The following is an 18381-nucleotide window of genomic DNA, read 5'->3' as shown; positions in this document are numbered from 1 at the left end:
AAAGGCCACCCCGAAGCACGAGCATATAATTATGGCCGAAATTAAAATAAAGATTATATAAGAACCACAGCACGGATTTCATCAACAAAGGTATCATTTTACTCAGTGTAATGGCGCCCACCTGACAGTGTATGTGGTTTGCTAAGCACAATCCTGCTGACAGGTACGTTTTAAACTCTGGTGAAACCTGTAACTTTTTTTTGTAAAGAAGATGCTTCAGCAAAACTTTGGCTGCATTTTTCATGAAGTGTTTATTTTGGAATCTTACAGGATGTTTTTTAAAACTTTATGCATCAGTGAGCAGCTTCCAAGGGGAAACTGCCTCTTGAATGGTCAAGTCATCTCCTTTATTCGCTTTGTAGATTTGGAAACCTGAAGCAGTTAAAAGAAGCACAAAAGACTGGAGACCTGTGTGACATGTTGTTTTTGTATTGCACTTTACATGTTCATTCTATTTCCCGCTTTTTCAGGAAGGTTACAGAGCGTACCCACCTGAAAAAGATGTGTGTACATACCCTTAATCAGCACCTCACTGCCAGTATGCAAATTGTATATGAGTGGTCACGTGACCATCGCTCCAGCTGACAAACCGAGCATAATCCTGACAGTGTGAATATTGCACACTATTAGGAATCTGCAAGCCGCAATTTAGATAAAGTGACTGCCTTGGCTATGTTTAGAGGTTTTTTTGTTTTTTTTTTGCTGCGTTTTGTTGTTTTTTTTAAGAAAATTAAAAGCTGCTTTTTACAGCACCAGCAAAAGCTACAAGATTTCAGAAATCTCCTGCACACATTTTTTTTTCTTGACTGAATTGGAAAACTGCTGCGTTTTTGAAAAACTGCTGTACGTCAATTCTTTCAGTGTTTTTGCAGTGTTTTTTTCACCCATAGAAAGCAATGGGTAAGTGCAAAAAAAGCTGCCATCAGTTTTTGCAGCGTTTTTTTGTGATTTTCCCAAGTTTAAACCATAATGTCTTGGTATACTCAAATGAGCATGGCTAGTAGTATTGGTACAGTTTAAATAAATTAGTGATGTGTTAAAGTAAACAATGCCCTACAGTGTGTGAAAGTAAACAATGCCCTACCAACTCAATGCCCTACCAATGCATTATGTAAATAATGCCCTACCAATTTAACTTCCCTTCTGTTTTTCCATTTACTATTGTGTATTTTTTCATGAACTCGTATAACCTTTGTTCATGGCTACGCTTCATACATGAATCCAGCTTTGTTTTTTTTTCAGAAGTCACCATTTTTTCAGACAAACTTTTTCCACTAAATTATTTGATCAATTTGCCCCTATTTTCCCAAAAAATTTTTTATGGTGTCACATACGTCTTGCATTGTTGGCCTAACAACTTGTATTGTTCATGCTTGCAAGGTCGAAGCAAAGTTGAACTTTCGGATCCTGAAAAACGCAGCAAGAACAGCAGCAAAACCTGTTTTGTCTGCAGTTTTTTTTCTACTGCCATGACATCAGGTTTTGGCTGCAAAAAAGCCACGTGTGAACATAGCCTCAGGATACTGCAAACATACATGCCCTGGAAATCGCACTTTAACATCAAATTTATCGATTTTCGTTCTTCATGCGGACTTAGCAAAGTCCTGACCGATGGATCATGAGTTAACATATTTTTTTATTTATTTTCCCTGTAGTTATAAATCAATGTGTAACATCATAATACAATATTTAATTGCTCATTTTTTCAAATGATTTTTTAAATCCTTTGTAGATAATCAGTTTCTGCTCTATATTGGTACTAGCCGTCTAGTGTCTTGGCATCAGGCCATGGAGGATATTTGTGTAGTAATGAATCGATCCAGTAGGGCTGCAGGACGGAGCGCTTTACGATGAAAGCCTGGCTATCACATTGGAAGGGAATTATACTGACGCCGTTACTTTTCCTGGACAATCATTATCTGCTTTAATCACTATTTGCTCTATGAACTGAATCTTGTTGTAGCAGAATTCTTACCAAGAAGATTGTTCATTTTGTGGCCTGAAATAATAATAGATCGGTCAATGAAAACCCGTGTCATCGCTGTCAATTACATAGACTGTGGAGAAGATAATGAACACGTAAAGCCCTGAAAATCCTGCTATTTACTGACAAGATTAGAATAAGTTTTCATGAATTTGAAAATGGAATATTTTCTGGGTGTTTGTTTAAAGAAAATCTTTTACTTTGATCTTACAATAGAAACTGCCTATGTTATGTAATAGATGTTAGACCTAATGAGACTAGTGTGCTTATATTGAAAATTTGTCAAAATGGCTGCATAATCCTAATGTTACGATGAGCATTTTATGAGCCCAGCTATAAAGTGAAAGAGCTCATGAGTCCAAGTGTATTCAGTCTCTGCCCACCCAGCCTGACCGACTACTGCAGCGTGTACTGAGCAGTGTGAGATCTGTGCAGCAGCAGGGTGCACACACCAGAATCAAAACATTCTCATGAACGTTTTTTTTTTTCTATGTAGTTTTTATCTCAATCTTCATATTCCCATATTTAATAGATGGACAGCAAATCCTGGCGACACCAGTGGGTTTGGCCAATTTTTATCCAATGTGTATGGGACCTTAACGGTGAATACATCTTCAGTCCTTGTTGATAAAGCTGTGACACTGAACTTAAAGGGGTTGTCTGGCTCGCTCATTTCCATCGGGATGACGTTGCACGATTGGTAGGTAGCGTAGACTGGTCCTTTTCTAATGAATGAAACTTCTTTATCTTTTACTCTTCCTCTCAGCCATGGATGGAAAGTCTTTTAATATATCATCCAATGTCGGATAACACTGGTTTTGTATGATACGTTGCGTGGCTTTCCTCCGGGTTCTGTAGTTTCCTCCCACACTCCAAAGCCATACAGATAAGGAATTTAGATTGTGAGCCCCAATAGGGACAGTGATTATGATGTTGGAAAGCGCTCTGGAATATGGTGGCTCTATATAAGTAAGAGTAAGAAAATAATGTACAGAGGTGGCCAGCAACCTTTGGCATTCCAAGTCCCAGCATGCCTTGATGGAGTGCGCCCACAACAGCTGGTTGTCCGCGGGTCACAGGCCACCTCTGCTCGCACATTTCATCAGTAATCATGGATGACACGCGGTCTGTCTCCACCAGAGGAGCGCACCTGTTCCCTTCTCTCAGATCCTCCATAACTGGAGTCAGCTGAAAACACAGGTCATCCATGGAAAATAAACAGGAGTGGAGCGAGCAGGAACATTCCTGTCATAGCAAACGTGGTTCATTGATCTTCTACAGGAGAATCTGCCTGTTCTCAAATAATAATGCCGTAAATGGCCACTTGCTCCGGGCTCATGCTTTGTGGGTCTCTCTTGTTTTTCTTAAACCTTTTTTGATTGAGGGTCTCTGCTACAATTGTCTTGTAGTGATTTGTACAATATATTATATTTAATGGAAACGCTATTCTGGTTTGTAATCGCCATCGCCCGCCTGTATAAGACGTCTACAAGATGGCAGCGCAAACGCCGATAGCCACATACGTCTGATTTCTTATAAAGCCAGGAAATCTGTGAGGTTTTGGAGTGTGGAAGGAAACCAGAAGAAAGTACAAGCTCCGTGCCGATATTGTCGTCTTCGCTCAGTGTTATGGTTCTTGTTGCTGCTGTTGGTTCCTCTTATCATTCCCGATGTCAGATGATGATCTCTCAATTTCTACATTGTGAAAGTAGAAAATATTCTACACTCGTGGAACCTAAACCGCACCTTTTTTTTGTTATTTTTTTTTCTACCAGATTTCTTGGAATCAAAGTAAACTTTGCAGTTAAATAATGTAAATGTGCGCACCTTCTCCACTTGTTTGCTTCTGCAATTTTAACAAGTTCCTAGTTTATTAGCTGCTTGTGATTTTAAAGGGAATCTGAAAGCTGATCCGTGCTGCCGATCCACGGGGAGCATGTATTATGATGCTGCATGATGTCAGCCATATATATTTTTGACTTTGGCTCTGAAAAGTTTGTGTTTCAGAAAAACCAGCCACCGGGGATCGAGCCGCACAGAAGACTAGTCGTAAAGGCGAGTCCTCGGCGGCTTCTCCCCGGCTGCTCCCTTTGAGTGACAGGTCTCTCCAGCATGTGTATATATAGGATGAGACCTGTCACTCCAGTGGAGCAGGCGGGGACAAGTCGCCGGGTACGTACCTGTCCGACTAGTCTCCAATGGCTTTTAAACTTTTTTCAGAGTCAAACATGTATGGCAGAAATCATGCAGCCAGTGCCTGACACATGCTGCCTGTGGATCGGCAGCACTGCATGGCCTTTGCAGTCTCTCTACACCAATGCGGCGGCCCCCACAAGCTCTCTTTCACACATCCGTGTTTCCAGTACCTGTTTTATACATATTTTTTTCACGGATGCCACACCGTACCCATTAAAACCCACGGTGCTATGCACATGTCTGTGTTTTTCCAGCAGCACGGATGACAAGGGCCAATACAAGTCTATGGGTCCATGAGTAACTCGTACAATCCGCATGCTGTCCGTGTTTAACATCGCAAAGTATAGAAGCTTTGTCATTTCTTTCTTCATCCCTACCAGAAAAACACTAATGACACTGATGGTAAGGCCGGACACACGGATGACATGCTGATGGAAACAGGTCCTACCAGATGGTCTCATGTCCAGAACGCTAGAGGTGTTCAGACACACCTATAATGAAAAATAGATCTCTTTAAAAGTGGACAAAATGGATGTAGAGTGGAAACAAAAGAAATAGATTTTTTTTTCTAAAACTGATCCTTACAGAAACATTAGTTTCCTTTTTGCATCTGTTTTTTTTTGTTCCATTTGTAACAGACTTAGTATTTTTTTAATACTGTATCTGTTTCAAAAGCATGACGACTGGACGTGTGAACAGTGGAAGAAGTGATGATAATTGATGCTGATGTTGGCTGGAGGCTCCTGCCTACATCTGCGCCATTTCCATTAATTAAACTGCAGCATATTTTGTGAAGTATTTGCATGTTTTTTCTTTCCAGCAAAAAAAAAAAAATCTGCTTCCAAGATGTTAGTTGTTACCGTAGATAATGCAAAAATATTAAATACAGAGATCTACCATTTGGAATATGATTTCATTTGGTATATGAAAAATTCAACCAAAAATTCTTTATGGGCTCTTTGGCCATTTTCTGTATGTGAGTATTCTGAGTTTTGGTAACATTGCAGATTGTTATATCACGGCTATCTGGCAGTGTAGGCCTTTCTCGGCAGCGCGCTGGCACTGAACATTACATCCTTCTTGTTTGCTCGATAAGTCACATACCCAGGGTCAAGGGCATCAATCAGATCCTCTACCAAATGAATGCACACAAGATTGTTTGTCTTAACATCAGTATGAAGATTTTTTCCTAATGAAATAAATGTGAGCTCCTCCATCTGCTGTGATAAATCAGCGGCTTATTGCTTTGGCAGCGCAGTAATTCCATTAGCTGCATATTATTCATACACAAACAAAACGTTTTGCCGGACTGGAGCAATAAAAAGCTCATAAACGTAAAACCTGTGACCGTGAAAAATGTCGTCTGTCATTTAGGCCAGGGCTTAATGGCAATTTCAGCCATGCAGTTTGCCAATGGGCATGAAATTTCTCTGGAATGGCATCATGCGATTTTCACGTTCTTTGGCTTGTACTCTAACAGAAGTGAATTGCAAATGTTGAGCTTTGCTTACCACGCTCATACTGGCGCTTTAAATTTGGTGCAACTGAACGATTCTGTAAATCAACCTCCATAGATGTGGTGTCGTTTGGCTTTGAATGTACATTTTTGCCGAGATAAACTACACACATTTAACCCTGCCTTGAAATCCATGTTCACTACTACTGTTCAGATCCAACTTGATTTGCAGAATTCGTTCCACTGTATTATGGCTGGATAGAAAAAAATGTTTGCAAAATTCTGTCTGCTTTCAGACACCACTAGAGGGCGCCCCACTTAATGCATGCTGTTTTATTATGGAGTTAAAGGTAGACTATGAGCTCATTTACAGAAAAACTGAGCTCTCTAGGATATAAAGATATATTAAAGGGGTTGTTCAGGCAAAATTATAGCTTGCCCAGGGTATAGGATGTGTTTAAAAAAACGCTGTAACAATATGGCTATGCTATATGTTCATACGTGGCCACCCAGAGGCGCTGGAATGAGAATTGTAGTTTGTGGAGGGATTTGCTAGCATGTTGTAATATTGTATAGAATTTTTGTGAGAAATTACAAGTCCTTAACTAAATTCAGGGAATGTGAGGGTGGACACATCTGTACTTCAATAGATTTATATTCGGGTAACTTCTGGTCTGTTAAAGGGAATCTGTCAGCAGATTTTTGCTCCCTCATCTGAGAGCAGCACAATGTAGGCGAAGAGACCCTGAATCCAGCGATGTATCACTTTGTGTCAGAACGGCTGCACCCAGTAAACTATCAGAGTTCTTAGATGTTGCATGTAGCAGAGCTCAGAAAGCTAACCTCGCACACACCACAGCTTTCTTTGTACATTGCATATTGACAGTAAGCTGCTTATTAGAGGGACGTGGTCAGACCAGGGCTCACGTGCCATGTAGTCCAGGCAGTGATAATCTCCTGGTAATAAAACACTGATTGTATGGAAACAACATCACACAGCTTAATAAATGACACATCGCTGAATTCTGTGCTTTAACCCCTACCTCATGCTGTCCTCAGATTAAATAGCAAAACTCTGCTGATAGATTCCTTTTAAGGTTTGTCCAATTAACTGAAACAGGATTTAGCTGCAGTACAAGGCACAACCACTACAAAGTGTATGGTGCTGTACCTAATAAACAGTGAAGACAATAAGATGCCCCGCAGCCCATTTTAGTGAACGGAAGGGTGCAATTAGTCAGAGCCCTACCAGTTATTGATAGCCTATCATAAGCAATAATCAAAACTTTAGTCCATTGATTTCTAGATTCTAATTTCCTTATTTCTCTTATTTCCTTTAAAAAAGGAGAGAGAAAACGTTTGCACCTGTTCATGTCCACCTATAATCTGAGAAAAAAGAGCTAATCTGTCATTGAGGAAATGAAAGGGGTTTCCAGTTTCGAAAAACCTTTCTCCCCAGTTCTGGGCTTTATTGTGTTTTTATATATAAACTTTTCTTTTTCCACCCCCCCCCCCCCCACACACACACACACACACACACCTCCCAGGTCCAGCATTCAGTCTCTGCCGCTCCCAAGTCTCTTATTGTTTGGCTGCTGTGCAGATGATGTGACATCAGTGTTGCAATCAGTGAGCTCAGCATCTTGTGCTGTCAACTTGGCAGTGCTGCAGAGCTCACTGATTGGTTGCAGCACTGATGACGAGATTCAATGCTAAACCTGGGAAGGGTAAGTAAAGCATTGTTTTGTTTTGTTTTCTAAAACTGCAGCTGGTGGTCAGAGGTTTTCTGAAGGTGGAAAACCATTTTAAAGGAACATTAAACTTATCAGATTTCATAAGTGAGAAGCTGATATAAGGATTAATTAATATCATTCACACACATGTATGGGAACGCTTTTTGAGATTTTCAGAGCTAGAGATATACGAGACCAGTAGTAACGACGGAGCAGGCATGTCTGTGGACGCCTGGCCAGGGATCCCATTGAGGATGATCAGTCAATCACTCCCCAGGCTGAAATGGCAGATTACAGATAATAGAAAGTGTGTAGATATCTAGATATGATGAACTTTAGGTTTACTGTCCCTTTAAGAGTGACGGCAGACTTCAGTGAGAAAGAGGAAGAAACGATACTCACTCGTCACTCCAAGGGTTAGCAGTTTGGGTGACAGGAAAGCAAAATTGAAGCACGTGCTATTTTAAGTAAATCACAACATTTTATCTTTTCAGTTTCATTTCCCTTTTTCACTACTTCTTCTTTTTATCAGCAGATATTATGTATGTATGTGATGTAATACACACTGGCGATAATAGCAGGGTCTAAGATGAGCCTAACAAATGCTGCCTAGGCTTTAAGGGGATTTCTATTCTAGACTTCAAAAAATGATGGATTACCCCTAGAGTAGGCAATCAATATTTAATCGATAGGGGTCCAACTATCTGTACCCCCTCCGATCAGCTGAGGAGGAGACTTTTTACATCATTTGCAGGCTGGACCATATTTTTTTTTATAACAGCTGTAAAGATATTGCAGGGTTGGTCTATCTCTTAAGTAATCTCAGGTTTGGTAGATCTTAGACCTAATGAGGCTAGTATACTTACTTTGAAAATCCATGTCAATAACTTTTAAAGATAATTATGCAGCCTCTCTGTAAGGCCTCTTTCACACCTCCTGATGTTACCGGTACTGGTACCGGTGTTATCCGTGTGCTGTCCATGGGCACCATAAGTGTGACACGTACTGGTGTCTGGGGAAAAAAGCAGTACAGATAGAGCTGTTCCCAGGCGCCGGGTGCTGAATCCAGCGCTCATCATTGTCGCCTGTTCTCCCTGCAGTCCGCATGACCAGGCGACTCCGATGAGACTTCTAGTCAGCACTCTTCGTCTGTGTATTGCGCATATTAAATTAATTAATTTAAAAAAAAGGCGGGGAGTCCCCCTTCACTTTCCTAACCAGCTGAGGGAAAGCTCATTGATATTCTCCCACTACCAGACTAAGAACACCAGCCCTCAGCCGCCCCAGAAATGGCGCATCCATTAGATGTGCCGATGCTGGCGCTTAGCTCTTCCCACTTGCCCTGGTGCGGTGGCAAGTGGGGTACTAGTTTTGGGGTTGATGTCAGCTGTTTTATGTTCGCTGACATCAAGCCCAAGGGTTAGTAATGGAGAGGTTTCTATCAGACAACCCCATTACTAACCCTGTAGTCAAAATTAATAAAGACTCAGGCTTGATGTCAGTGGACATAAAACAGCTGACATCAATCCCAAAGCTATCGCCCCACCTGTTACTGCACCAGGGCAAGTGAGAAGACCTGAGGCTAAGCGCCAAAATTGGTGCATCTAATGCGCCATTTCTGGTGTGGCTGAGGGCTGGTGTTCTTAGTCTGGTAGGGGGCCAATATTCATGGCCCCTTCCCAGCCTATTAATATCAACCCTCAGCTGTCTGTCTAGTCTTTGTTGGTTAGTAAAATTTGGGGGGACCACATGTCCCCCCTTTTTACAAACTAGTAAAGGCTATGCGAACAGCTGTGAGCTGCTATTAATGGGCTGGGAACCTCTATGGATATTGGCCCCTTCCCAGAATATTAACACCTACCTCCAGTTGTCTGCTTTCCCTCAGCTAGTTAGGAAAATTAAGGGGGATCCCATGCCGTTTCTTTTTTTACATTTATTTATTTAATATGTGATATACAAACAGCAGGTGCCAACTACAAGTCTCCTCAGCGTCACCTGGTCACGGTGATCGCAGGGAAACCAGGCAACAATGATGAGACTTGCAATTAGCGCTATTTTCAGGCGGCATGTGCTGACTACAATGGTCATCAGCCTCGCCTGGCCTCGCTGACCACAGGGAGACCAGGCGACAATGATCAGAGCTACATTCGGCACCCGGCTCCTGGGAACAGCGCTAATCGTACTGCTTTTCCCAGATGCCGGTATGTGTCACACTGATGACAAAAGGATGTCATGCATGTGTCATCAGTGTTCATGTGTGCGGGACGTATTGAGGACCGTGCTGCCGGTAAAAAACGGACACACAGTCCATGGAAACACACTGACATGTGTGCAGACACATAGATTTGAATGGGTCTACGTGTGTCAGTGTCTCCGGTACGTGTGAAACCTGGCACCACATGTACTGGAGACACGTGAAGGAGGCCTTACTCGCATTTCTGATTGTGCTTGGTTGCATCAGCCACTTGCTTGCAGCCTCATTAATCTCCTCAATGTAAATTGTTGGACAGGTCTATCAGCATTCTTTTTTTTTTTTTACCATTTATATGTATTTTGTTGGATATTTTTTTTTCTGTTCTCTATTTTTTTTATTTTCAAAGTGATGAGCACAGAGCTTTTGCCAAGTATTAATCAGAAGTGTTCACAGCAGGAAGCTAGAAACCGAATAACACATCACAAAATGTGCAGTTCCAAAGAATGAAAACATTTTATGACACACAATTCTAATTAAGAGGTTGGCCACTGCTGGATAACACCTTATTACAAGCCCCAGGGTGCAGCATAAAATAGAAAAATCAGTACACTGTGCTTTCACTTGGACAAAACTGTGAAAGCTGTCGCCAATCAGCAGGAACTGACTGGCTGCAGCGGTTTTGGGGCATTGTATATGTCAGGTGACTGGTGGGGGACAGAGCGTGAAGATCAGAGGAATGATACCGGTCTAGGATATATGTATATGCCAATCAGCGCCTACAACACAGTATGCCAGCTGCATCTTGTAATCACACAGCCTCACTGCGCAGGCGGCCGGACATATACAAGTGCGCCTGCGCCCCACAATAATAGCGCTTGCCGGGAGCAATATTCAAATACACGGGCGACGCCAGCAGTGACTGAATGTGAGGATCACACCCCTATGACGGTATAAGAGCAGGTAGGACAAAGTATGTTATAAAATCATTATACTACTACCGATTTTAATGAAATAATCTTGTTAGTGATGCACATTGCATCATTTCCAACACTATTGGGGCAGTGTAGACAGTAGCTAGGACGTGACAGGTTCCCTTTAAAGGACTGTTGTCTTGGTGCCTTGTTGACTGAGTGGGAGCAGCATATGTTAATACATACGTAGCATATTAATACTCTTAACACCATTGAGCCATGAATATAGAGGGAAGTGTGTTTTACTAAGCTTGGCCATAGACGGGAATGGCTTGGCAGGCGGCACAGATGCGGACTTGGAAGTCAGTTCCTTTTTCCACACATTTGCAATTTTGTTCTTAATAGTCGTAAATGCGATAACAATGTCTATTCTGCAACATGGGAAGCTAGTTCATTCAGACACCGGGACACAAGCGTTCATTGTTCTGCAGACACTCCTCCTTGAACAGATGTTCACAACTGTCTCCAGCTGTTTTACATATTTGCCTTCAAAAGAAGAAATGTCACATTGAGATTTCTCTATCTTCCTGAATCTACTGGTAGAGCTCTGGGTGTTGTGTGATTGCCTGGGCGTGTCACTAACCATCCATTATGTCCTGTACTAAAGACTTAAAGGATTATTCCATTTATGGCATATCCACAGCTAGGACCCAATCTCAAGAACCGAACCCTGTCATATGCCGTTATCAGAGGAGAGGTGGGCACTTATGTGTGGCTTTAATTTATACGTCACATTCTGTTCTTCAAGAAATAAACATGAACATGTTAAAAAAAAAAAAAAAAAAAAAAAAAAAAAAATTCTCATATGTTGGTGCAACTGGGTTGCACAAAAATCCAGCCTGCCATCTTCATTGATTTTTAGATCCCCTGATTTGTAGTTTGCATCCTTCTTCTAGTTTTAGCCTTTTTGTTTGTTTTATGGATGTCTACGTTCTGGTAATACATAGTGAATGTGAGGTCTGTGTCTCCAGGTAGCTCTCCTGTATCAGTACTGCTGTTTCCTGTACTGATTTCTCCTACAGCCCATGAGGGGTGTCTTCTCTCTTGTGCTGACACACACTGATGCGGAGGAGCATGTGATCCTCTTAATCTCCTGCAAAATCTACTTGAGTGTGTTTGTCACGGGTATGTCAGACATTGCTCTGGAGCCAGCTGTAGAAGGTCACTGCGCTTGACATTGCCGACGCCTTCTTGATTTCCTCATCTCTGTAGCATAGTTATATCCTTTTTCCTTTAGGAACCAGCAGCGACCTCCATCTTCTGCTGCTGATTGATACACCCTTGCTGGGTAGTTAAAGTCTCAATTTCTCCAAAGAGTCACCAGTGATAGTTCTATGTACCTCTGTGCAGGATGGGAGCACTAGCAGTCGGCTAGTTTGTTCTCTGGTGCTCTTGGAGGACAGTTTGCGTTATCTCTCTGGTGTCTGTTCAAGCTAAGTGTATCCCCTTTGTTTGTCTACCTTGTTGTCTTTAGTTTGTAGTGGGGCCTGACTAGTGCTCACCCTGTCCCCTCCCTATCTAGGGCCAAGCTCTAGGGACATTCAGGGCTTAGGTTCCTGCTCGGCAATAGGTGTGGAACCTATATAGGTACGATAGGGTAAGCAGGGTGATATTAGATCTGCCTAGGGGTCTCCACTCCTCCTTTCCCTAGTGTTTGGGCTTCCTCCTCCTCTTCCATTCGTGTTGCACTTAGTATTTCCCTCACCTTGCATGACAGTTTCCTTCCCATCTACAGCCTGCATGATTTGCCTTCACTGAAAACATGGATACTTTTATTTTCCTCTCTCGACCATGTATGATCTTCCTTTCTTTACTGCTATCTCTAAAGACCTACATATTTGAAAATCACATGAATTTGTAAATTTTTACTGGATTAAGCTAAAATCTAACTTGTATGGGGCTTTTCAAATTTCAACTCCCCTTTGTTCTCATGGGAGAAAAGCCACCATTAATGGTTTCTGACAATAGCCTACTCCTTTCTCACCATTCATAACATGCATGTTTGGCCAAAGTGTCCATGTGAAATATAGTCATTAGCTATATGCACATTAGGATAATATCTGTCTCAGTGTATTGAAACCTTAAATTGGTTGTACTAAGATTCAAAGTTATCCCCTATCCCAAGGTTGGGAATAAGTTTTCAATTGCTGTTGCCTTGGCCACTGGGACCTTCACCAATTGTAAGAACCTGGGGTCTGAAGAGCCCCGTGTGAATGGTGGTTGATCATGCACACCTCCACTCCATTCATTCTTCATCAAAGTGCCAAAGATTAGCTGTACGCTATGCTATATCCGGCAGCCCCATCAAGAATGAATGAAGCGGAGGTGGTATTGTTTGACCTTCACTCCATTCATATGGTGCTTTTTAGAGCCCTGGTTCTGGTGATCGGTGGAGTCCCAGTTTTCAGACCCCCAGCAATCGGGAAGTTATCCCTTATTCATGAATACGGGGATAACTTCTAAACTTTGCAAAATGTATTTAATAAACTAAAGAGGCAAATTAGAAAGCAAAACTGTCACACCTATCAGTGATGTACTGTCAGTTCTATGTATGATTCAACAGGACAGCTAGCCTTGTAAAGGAGTTACACAGACACTACACCAGAAAACTGGTTGAAAATTTTTAATGTTTTTGATTTCTTTTTTGTCTTAGAAGCAACAAAAAATAAATCTGTGCCAAAGAGAGAGTTCATAGTCTGTTGATAATGTGCTTCTGTGGAAAACCACTCTCCTTTTCCTTTGGATGTTTATCCATGTTGGATAATTCTTATTTGTTGGTTAAGTCCAAAATGATAAGCTGGTCACTGTTTTCTTGTATAGGATCCCAGGCAATAACAACTGCTGCTTAGGAGCTGAAATCTCTGCTGTAATAGGAGTCCACATTTCACAACGTTTAGCTGTATGGGGTCTACAGCCCTCCTTTTGTCTTTCCATGGTTGACCTTCTCTGACTTGTAGGGCACTGTCAGCACCTATTTAAAGGCTATTTCAGAGGGAAACATTGATCACTTGCCTACTGGAGGATACCAAGGAGGTACTCCCACCAATCGGCAGAATGGGGGGGGCCTCACATTCCTTGCTACATTCTTAGCTGTGGTCTTGTGGCTTTAGGGTATCAAGGTACCCCATTCTGAGTCTGGACCCTCTGCTGATCTGGTATGTATTACCTATTCAGTACATAGTTGATAAATATTTTTCACTGCTATTCACTTTTAACATGAGAGATTAAGCATTTTCTAGGGAAAACAAAAGAAAATCTATGTAGTCAGTAATAGTTTGCCGAATGTGCATATTAAAGAGCTGGATTGGTTGTGGTAATCAATGGCCTACAGTTATGTAATATGATGTGAAGTGTGTGTGGCTTCTAAGTTCCTAGACACTTCTTGATTGTCAGCCATCAATCACAGTACACTCCCACTACTTTTTCTCTCCCAGGAAGATATTGAATCCAGGCCTCATTCATTCGTCAGTATTTTTGCATCAGTGTTTGTATGCTGTAGCCAGAAGTGGAACATGCAGAAAAAAACTATAATTGAATGATGTCAAAATGCCCAAGATGAACTTTGACACATCATGTGTCCTTCTTTTGGCGCCACATTTTTTTAAAAAAAATCTCACCAGTAGCTGTAATTGTCATTTGTCATATGTTTTTTTGTCCTGAAGAAGAATATGGCACTTCGAAATGCATAGACAAAATAAGGAACCGCTTATTATCCTAATATGGACCTGGGTTTACTGTCATCTACAGCAGTGTGGATTTTTCCACTTTTTCCTTTCTACATAATTGAATGATTGACACCTGTTCTGTGTTTTGGAGACACTACTGATTTTGGCTTACAAATACCGATGCAAAAATACAGCATGTGAATGAGGCCTTGGTGTGAATCTTCAGTGACTTGAGATGTTGCGGTGGAGCCTCAGAACAATGCTGTGAATATTCCGCAGTCCGCACTTTATGAGGTATATGGTAGCGCTGTTGCTCACATCTCGCTAAGCTAAAGATAGTCTATCAAGGTCACATCTGTATATTGTGGAATAAAGTTTTGCTAAAAGAGTTGTTCTATCTTCCGGCAGAAGAGCGAGTTGCTATGGAAATTTTACAGCGTTTTACCGCCTGACCAATTACCGAGAAAATTGCTTAGGAAGGTTAATTATCCGACATCAGAAGAATTGTAAGTGAAGTAAAAATGGGCTAGAAATTAAATTGTACAAACAGCCGTAAGGATGAAACTTTTGGCATTTAAAAAAAAATAAAACCTAGTAACAAGTGATTGGGTCCAAAAAGTGGCTCAAAATGGGGTTGATCTCTGCCTTTGAAGTGCACAAGAGAGTCGTCTGATAAGTTGGTAGATGAGTCCAACCAACCCTGAGGGAATCTTTCACTAGGGTTTCACTAGTGTTTTTCACGGATAGCACTCGTATCTGTGATAGTCTATGAGCCCATCCACGTGTCTGTGATCGCAGAGACTTGGCTGATTTTGGTCCGAGGGTCAGATCAAGATCGCCAATGCAAGTCAATGGGTCCTTGAAAATATGGGACCACACTCAGATGACATCGGTCAAGGTTTTCACAGAGGTGGAGAAGCTTTTTTTTTTTTTTCATTATTATTTCTACACGTACTGTATAAGACAAAGTGACCACGCTTGGACCAGAGTCCGATCAAAATAATCTGCTCATTTTTCTCATACGTGTCTGAGTGTGGCCTTAAAATGACTTTATTGAGGTCATTGACACTTGCTGAATTCTCTCCCCCATTAAGGGCTCTTTACCATGACTCCATGTGACTAGCCCAGGGGGATGGGGATAACTCGGTACCCGAGCCTTTACCTTGGGGATGTCGCGGTGGTCGGCTCCCGGGCCCGTACCCTGGGGTCGCTCCTTTAAAAGGGTTGGTGATTTGTGAAGTTTATAAAAGTTTGTGATGCCACTTGTGGTTTCTGGTGAAACGTCAGTCCACTGAGGCCGGTGATAAGGCAGCTGGATGGTATAGCTCCCTACAGGTGGAGCTAGGCCTCAGGGCAGCGTACGGACGGGGAAAGCAGGACGGAGAGACCCAGCCGGGTCAGAGCAAGAACAGGGACAGACACGATAGTCACTTCAGTACCTTTTACTGATGGAAATTCAGGCACGTCCCGGAGCACTGTAGGTTGAAGGGTGCATATCAGGATCCTCCCCAATGAGCGGGTTTTGGGCTTCCTGTTTCTTGCTTCTGCGTAGTAAGTTTCTGACCTGCCTGGAGCTAGGCCTAACTTTGTCTCTGTTCTGCGCTGGCTGACCTTGTGGTAGGGCCTTTTCTTGGAGTACACGCTCCTCAGCTTGCCCGGGCCTATGTGTCTCCTGGCTCTGATACGTATCAGCACTTTAGCGATCCTGGGACTTGTAGTTCTCCAGGGATTCCGGTTATATCTTACTGGGTCGTGGAGATCCCGGTAAGCTTCGGACCCGGTGTCCAGTAACTTCTTCGGGGTGAGCTAGTTAAGCTCCTCTGCCCCCTATGTACTAACTCTCCACTCGCCTTCGGCCTACTCGGGCCCTCACTAGGCTACTCACACTAACGGCAGCTTGCCGCGCTTCACCGTTCTTATGGCGCCGGCACACCTAAAGCTCACTGCTCTGAGCTACAACTGAGTCTGGACTGTGCTCCACTGCAGACTGACCTCTTTCTGTGTCTCACTCTGCAGAAACTCAACAGTTTTGCTCTCTGTCGACTCCAGTCTAGACTAACTGCTGCCTGGCTCCACCTTCCCTATTTATCTATCCCTAAGGGGCTCCCTCTGGTGGTCTGAGGTGGAAGGTGGAGATGTGTGAATGGTTATGGGGGCCTTTTGTGGAGGAATCCATCAATACACCCTTCTAGGATCTGTGATACCAAGCGCAGCTGGGCGTCACACATGACTGTATTTTTAGTAAGAAACGGACCGCACTTGGACCATTGTTATTTAATGGTGCAGTGAAGACAAGATTTTTTTTTCTCCATGATCCGAGTCTATGGGTAAAAATTAAATAGAAAATGTAAAATAAAATAAATTTGCAAAATTCACTTGATTCCTCTATCAATGGGACGAGAATCGCGCATTCAAGGCTATGGGCGCGCAAAAAATTAAAAGATTCCATACGGATAGCATCCGACTTCTACGATGCTCATGTGAACCTGGCCTAAAGGGAATTCATGAGCCAGGAAAAAAAAACCATTAATTTAACTCTTTAATTAATCATTTGAACCACTCCGCATCCCAACAGATGTCACCTGATAGTTGTCTCATATATGGCGCCAAACTAGAGCCAATAGCCACTTGGTGCCATCTGACATTAGGCTGTCACGCTCAGGTTGGGAGACCCGCAGCCAATCAGTCTATTGCAATCCGTCACCAGACTGAGATCTATGGACGTCTGTATGAGTCCTTACTCGTCTTAAGATTCTTTTCATGCACTGATTTTTATTTTTTTTGTATTAATCTTGATGTGTCATCCATAGCAAAAAGTCAGACTCAAGAAGCCATTTTTCTTATGTAAGATAAAAAGTCAAAATGGCATTTCATTGGTTGCTTTGGGAAAATACTCCATGTTTGGTCCGCTCTACATTTTGTAGGTGAGGCCTGTTATTTTTAGATAATATAAACCTGCTAAACTCTAGTAAAAAAGACGCTGATATCAGCATAATAAATTAGGCTACCAATTAATATTAATTACGGTACATTGAAGCGATGTCCAAACTATCCAATTTCCTGAGTGTTGTGTGTATATATGGTCAATTTTTTTGTATTTCTGGTGACTCAATACAGTGTTTTTGCTTTTATATCTATACATTGATGTGGCTAAACCTTTGCACAACACCAAGTTCTTAGTTTTTTTAAAAGTAAGTATTTTTCATAAATGAGTCTTAAATACAGTGTAGATGACGTTTGGTGAATGTACAGTACAGCGCATAGTTTTGAACCCTAATAAAATAACTTTTCTGACTTTTATAAAAAATAGAAATATGAAATAGATATATATTTTAAAATTAGGCATTCAATCTCCCTAATTAATATTGTTTTCTGGTGAAACTGCTGGATGTCCACATTTCTGTCACTTACATTTATTCTGAATTCATAATTGCATAGTATTGTAAAAAAAAAAAAACCCGTCCTTCCATGAAAAATAAACCATACCTGGAAAGTAATACCCAGAGCTAATTAACTTATAGACTGTAAGGAAGCTGCTATTAAGATCCTGGATGGGAGATATGTATCGCCGCGATGGCTTGCGTCAGTGGTGTAAAACAGGCAACAAGGCTCCAGCACTGATGGTGCTGAAAGGGTTTTTAATGGGCCTGGATTTTGGGTCCAGGTTTTAGGAATGACTGGAAGAGCTGTGTGGGACTGGTCGTTCCCATCCTCCAATCCAGGAGTTACAGCTGAAATAAAATGGTAGCTGAGCTGCTCCACAGGGGGTATGTGTGTGTGTGGAGAGGTGAAAAGACTTGTATGTGCTGGTCAGTCTTGATCTGAGACTAAGAAAACTATTTAAACAACTGAGGCCGTACTGCTATATGGACTATTTCGTTTATTTCTACCTTTATGCCAGAGAAAGGGCTGTTCATTTTCTTTATGCTGGAAGCTTATGGTCTTCAATAGCTACCTCGTGCCTATACCCACCTCAACTGCTGCGAGTGAGTGATCCCTTACAAGACCTGTATGAAGAAGTTAGCTCAGGTCTGGTGAACCATCGGTCAGGTCAGATGATGCAATCTGAGCACTACCTATGTTTCACGGATTTGTGAATTTGGCTTTAGAGGGACTGATGCTTTGCTTTAGTTTACACTAGTAACCCTTCCATTCATGGTCTGCATTAGGAAGAGGATATGG

The 18381-nt window shown here is 42.0% G+C and overlaps 2 protein-coding genes across 6 annotated transcripts in view; both read left to right on the top strand.

Annotated features, from left to right (window-relative positions):
• Positions 1-18381, top strand: part of LOC141265862 (uncharacterized) — a 1005842-nt gene that overhangs the window by 506361 nt on the left and 481100 nt on the right. The gene's annotated exons all lie outside the window — the stretch shown is intronic.
• Positions 1-18381, top strand: part of PAG1 (phosphoprotein membrane anchor with glycosphingolipid microdomains 1) — a 203434-nt gene that overhangs the window by 103512 nt on the left and 81541 nt on the right. Inside the window, exon 1 of one of the 5 annotated variants that reach the window (XM_073679495.1) lies at positions 10195-10523. The exons of the other annotated variants lie outside the window; for them this stretch is intronic. The gene's annotated coding sequence lies outside the window, so the exon portion shown is untranslated. Of the gene's footprint in view, positions 1-10194; positions 10524-18381 lie in introns of those variants that run through there. 5 annotated transcript variants of the gene reach the window in all.

The sequence above is a fragment of the Phyllobates terribilis genome, unplaced genomic scaffold, assembly GCF_046119375.1.
Source record: "Phyllobates terribilis strain yellow unplaced genomic scaffold, ASM4611937v1 Scaffold_4__5_contigs__length_816908805, whole genome shotgun sequence".
In the NCBI taxonomy this organism is placed as follows: Eukaryota; Metazoa; Chordata; class Amphibia; order Anura; family Dendrobatidae; genus Phyllobates; species Phyllobates terribilis.
Note: the sequence above shows the minus strand (reverse complement) of the source record. Positions and strands in the feature narration are given on the sequence as shown.